This window comes from Rattus norvegicus, chromosome 18, assembly GCF_036323735.1.
Source record: "Rattus norvegicus strain BN/NHsdMcwi chromosome 18, GRCr8, whole genome shotgun sequence".
Taxonomy (NCBI): domain Eukaryota; kingdom Metazoa; phylum Chordata; class Mammalia; order Rodentia; family Muridae; genus Rattus; species Rattus norvegicus.
The window spans coordinates 59,217,984-59,223,341 of NC_086036.1; the positions used below are offsets into that span (position 1 = coordinate 59,217,984).

The 5,358-nt window shown below is 46.3% G+C and overlaps 1 long non-coding RNA gene across 1 annotated transcript; it reads left to right on the forward strand.

Moving 5' to 3' along the window:
- Positions 1-2,716: 2,716 nt before the first annotated feature.
- LOC134482983 (uncharacterized) lies at positions 2,717-5,085 on the forward strand. The gene is made up of 3 exons (XR_010059764.1): positions 2,717-2,827; positions 3,492-3,960; positions 4,725-5,085. It is a non-coding gene; the product is annotated as an uncharacterized LOC134482983 (long non-coding RNA).
- Positions 5,086-5,358: the final 273 nt, after the last annotated feature.

The window sequence follows — 5,358 nt, forward strand, 5'->3', positions numbered from 1 at the left end:
AAATATAGACTACTATAAAATTATGTGCAAAGCATGACATTAATTGTAGTTAAAAATAATAATGCATAAATTCCTATTTCATAAATAACACAGGAATTTATGTCCCCTTCAGTTTTGTTTCTGTTGACAGGTTTCTCCCAAACCCCACATTCCACTTACTCTCGTGTGTTCATGGCACAAGTCAAGCAGGTGTGAAACTTCACACAATGCTTCATTCATTCATTCATTCATTCATTCATTCATATAATTAACTATGAGCAGAAGACAAGCATTCCTGACACTGTGACATCATACAAAGGCTGCAAGGATACCTCACACAATCATCTCTACAAACAGTGCTTTAGTGCCTCAGCCTACTAAAAACTACAGATTCCTGAACCCCAGCCTCAGTGGCTGTCATCCATTGATTTCTAGCACGAATTTAAAATAGCCAAAATGTATTTAAAGATTAGAATGTCTCATCGTCCTTATCAGTAGCGTCCTTCCATCAGAAGCACAATGTTACATATTTACCAGCAGATCTGCAGGTCTCTATGCATGCTAGTGCAGTGTCCTAGCCGAGCCCCAGAGTAAAAGGTAGCAGCTTGCAATAAGACAAACATGATAGACTTCTACCCAATGTGCTGCTACATGGCTGTAATACCAATGCATATGAGGATAAGGCAGGATGGTCTCAAATTCAAGACCAGCTTGGAATACCATAGTAAGAGTGTAGTAACTAATTCTCTCTCTCTCTCCCTCTCTCTCTCTCTCTCTCTCTCTCTCTCTCTCTCTCTCTCTCCCTCTCTCTCCCTCTCTCGCTTTCTCTCTCTCTCCCTCTCTCTCTCCCTCTCTTGCTTTCTCTCTCTCTCCCTCTCTCTCCCTCTCTCTCTTTCTCTCTCTCTCCCTCTCCCTCTCTCTCTCTCCCTCTCTCTCCCTCTCTCTCTTTCTCTCTCTCCCTCTCTCTCTCTCTCTCTCTCTCTCTCTCTCTCTCTCTCTCTCTCCCCACTTCTTCCTTCCTCCCATCTCCTTTATTCCTTTTGTATTCTATGGATCAAAGTCATCTTTCACTTATTCATCAGTCAATAATTAAGCATTTATCACATGCTGGGCACTGCCAGGGTTCCAGAAATGAAACAAGAAATAAAAATGATTGGCAAGGGGGCTGGAGAGATGGCTCAGCGGTTAAGAGCACTGACTGCTCTTTCAGAGGCCCCGAGTTCAAATCCCAGCAACCACATGGTGTCTCACAACCATCTGTAATGAGATCTGATGCCCTCTTCTGGTGTGGATGAAGACAGTGTACTTACATATAAATAAATAAATCTTTATAAAAAAATTTAAAAAAATGATTGGCAAGAAAGGATCATATCTAGGGAAGGAGAGTGTGAGCAGAGGAAGTGGCAAATCTCCTACCACCAGGAGATGCAGTGGTCACATAAGCTGGAAGCCAATTGGTTCTCGTGTACTGGTGTAAAAACGGAAGGACGATGTCACACGACTTGTGTTTTACAGGGCCATTCTACCCACTGTGTAAGGACCGGCCAGGGCAGCACTGTGACCAATCATCTAGTCTAGCCGGGGTCCTTCTGTTCCACCAGGATGAATGCTGAGGACAGACACAGAAAAGCTCTTCAAGAGTTTGCCTGTGGCAGGTTCTATATTCCTTGGCACTTGACAGTTACTAGCAGAGAGACAGAGGAGTGACAGTTTCTAGGTGTCAGATTGCGGAAAGGGACAAAGGGATAGAACAGCTCTACATGTTGCCACATCGACCACATTAAATTCTCTACACCTGGATCTTCCATAGAGAACCCCTAAACCTCATTCCCTAGGCTGCTATCCACTTGGGATCCATCCCCACTAGCTGGGAGCTCTTACGTCTATCTTCCACATAATAAATCCTCCTACTTGCCTCTTTGTCCTGGTGCTTCATTTCTGAGGAGACTGTAGGGGTCTCTGCAAACACCATAGACAACTGAGTGTCCATCTGCATGAGGAAGGGAGGAAATCTGGTTAAACCTACCTCAGTAGCCACTGCCTGAGAGTCTTTTATCGGGTAGTTTATGTCAGGCATATTTAAGCACAGCACAATTCAGAAAAAAAGTTCTCTGATGATAATTAGCTCAATTCTGTCTGTATGACAAAGTTTACATGGTAAAGTACATATCACCTCTTCCATAAAGATGGGTTTTATAGATTGACTACATGTGGCATCTTAAGGGTCTGGGAGAGGATCTGGTATGGTCTCAGTCATACAGGTAGTGCAAAGGTCACCAGGCTATTAATCACCTCTGCTCTGGCCTTCTGGGCGGAAAACAGGTTATACATCTCTTTCTTTGAAGAAAAAACCCTACTGTGTTTAACATACCTGTCTCCCCAGAGCTCACCTGTGAATACAAGGACCTCTGTGCTCCCTGCAGGTGACAAGCGGTTCCCAGGAGATAAGACAAAAGAGAAATCTGCAATAGCAACAGCACCGGGAAAAGGCAGCCAGCAGCCAACAGCCAGCAGTCCCAAGTGGCGCCCTCTAGTGTTAAAATCTCCTGGAAGCCTCTGCTAAGGGACTCAGCTCTACACATGGCCTTGGTCCTGGGCAGAAGTGGGAGCTGCAGCCTCGGAGCAGGTCTGGGTACTGAGATTCCTCAGCCCATGCCAATGGCTGTGGGATGATGTCACAAGTGAGGCAGGTACAAGATAGAATGAGGCCTGTCATTGGACAAGAAGGAAGGATGGGTGGGAGAAAAGTTTGAAGGAAGAGAGGAGACAAGAACGGAAGGGAAGGAGGGGAGAGTAGGTGGAGACAATATGGAGGCTGACGTTAAGATTCTACGCTGTACCTTTACAGGTTGTTATGAACGCTCTTAAGGGATCGATGTGTACGGGGCTTTGTATGTTTAGGTGGGCAATTATATCTTATTAATTGGATCAAAGGCTATTGTGTTGTGTGTTCTTTTCATGTGTAGACTTAAGTGTAAGGGAGTGTGGAACGGCTGGTCTGGGCCGCCACAGAGTTGGGATGTGTGTTTCTGGCATGGAAACCTGCCTTGGGAACTAGATAGGTGGAGAGATTGCTGCCAGGCTCAGAGAGAGGCCTTCGGCAGTGTGGTATGGGATGGAGCAGAGCGGGTGAGAGGCTTTGCTGAGTTTTAAGATATCTATCAGGGGGGCTGGGGATTTAGCTCAGTGGTAGAGCGCTTACCTAGGAAGCGCAAGGCCCTGGGTTCGGTCCCCAGCTCCGAAAAAAAGAACCAAAAAAAAAAAAAAAGTATCTATCAGATATCATGGGGCACTGCAGTGCCGGATCTAGAGAGGGATAAAAGACTGTATTATTTTTTTATATTTTACAACAACAAATGGCCATTGCTAAGGCTTCTAAACCTGTTGCACCTGAGACTCTTGGTCTCAAAGATATGATCAGGGCCATCAGTTTCTCTTATGGCTTCCAACCCTTCAGCCTCAGCTCTAAGTCCTTTCTCTGTTCACTGACGTCGCCTGCTTTCTCTTCCCAGATACTATTCTTGAGCTGTTCTGCTGCTTCTTGATGATATGGAGGCTGCCACGTTGCTGGCACTCAGGAGCTTCTCTGTGGCTGCTGATGCATCTGACGCTGTGAGACACCGGCCCTGCAGCTCTGCTTCCTTTTGCAGCCATCTATGTTTCTGCCATCTGTTCTGCTGTAGGTGTAGCGCCTCTGTTTTACTGTCACCGTTGATGCTTTGTGTTGTCAGCTCATACTGCACTACTAAAAGTAAGCAAGAAAGTGTGTCATGTTGCAACGCCAGGAGAGGTGAAACATGAGGGTGCCACTGAAGATCCTCACGTGACACCAAAAGCCTGCCTAATTGGACAGAAGAGGGCGTTTGTGTCAATCACAGCAAACAAACGGCCCCGAGCAAATGAACATTTGTGTGTGAACCATCCACAGCAGCCCTTTTGGGTCGCTAGGAAATGGCTCATGGCCACCCACAGTTCACTGAGGTATGTGAGAGCAGAACAGGTAAAAACATTTGAGACAGCCCTGATGGAGGCAACGCTTTCAGAATCTAGAGAAATCTGCTATGATTGCTGGAAGGCCAAGTAGAAGCTCAGGACCATATTCTCAGCACACAGGAGATGTATCTGCCTGGGAGGGACAGAGGGCAGGGAATAAACAACAACAGCAAGAGATAGAGGATGAGGAAGAAAGGGAACAAGGGAGTAGGAGGAGGGGTATTTGTCCCAGGGTGGGACAAAGGACTGTCCCTGGATAGAGAGGAGACAGACATGGTTCATAGGAAAATGGCGGTTTATAAAGGTACAAGGGGAAATGCCATGTTAAGATGAGGTGCTTCATTTTGATTGGGCATGTTAATTAGGGTAAGCAAAAGGGACTTTTGATTTGTGTGCTTCAATATTTTGATAGCTGGACCTTGGTGGTCAGCCTCAGGAGGAGGAAGTGGCCAAGTAAGGGAACCGACCTTGGTGGCTAGCTTTAGGAATGTAATCTAACAGTTTTTATCAGAGGGAACAGGGGAGAAGGGCAGAGCCAGACAGAGTCCTGTTTGCCACACTCAAGCCAGCCAGAGCCCCTTTTCAATTGCGGTGTAATTTGCCCAGGATATCTATGGGGTGTTCAGAATAGGCACTGTTGTCGTAAGTCCAGCCAGCTATTCTTCTTGTGCTCCTGTGAAACTGAGGCAGCAAGGGAGAGGTGCGAATTACAGTCGATGTGTCCCATCCCCAAAACCTTTGCTCCTTTACAGGAAAATGAATGTCTGGAGGAGCGCTGACAATAAGACCTTAAAGAACTCATAATTAATAGTAATGTGACCTTAACCTTGCCTAATACTCACCCAGAGCCTCAAGCACGTAGGCTCTCATCAGTCTCGGTGAGTTAAATAGATTATCCGTGCGAATCACATGTTGACAGTCTGTTACCTGCAGTAGCATAGCCTACAGCGTGGCCGAAGGAGCTGGTGATTCAAACCAAAACCATGCAAACAAAGGCAGCACTGTTTTCTTTTACGGTTCCGTTTTTAGTTTTGCAAAGTACAGCAGAGACTTGGCTCGCCTTACGGGATGATGGGTGCTGATTAACTGAGTTTTCTGATGGGTTAAGCCGACGGGGAAAACAAACAGGAAGGAAAGCTGCTGATGCCTCTTTGTTAATAAACAAGGCATGCAAAGAATTAAAACAAAACCCTTGCAGCAGAGGCTGCAACCGTCTGCCGGGCATTCACTAAAAAAGGGGGCTGCAATCATAAAGATGGATCTTCCGCTTGGACAGTCAGTCCCTCAAGGCTTAAGAGTCATGCTCTGGGACGTAACCATCTAAGGAACGGCACCTACGTCTCCAGGGTCCTGAGGGCAGACTCCTAACTGTAACCATCACCGGCA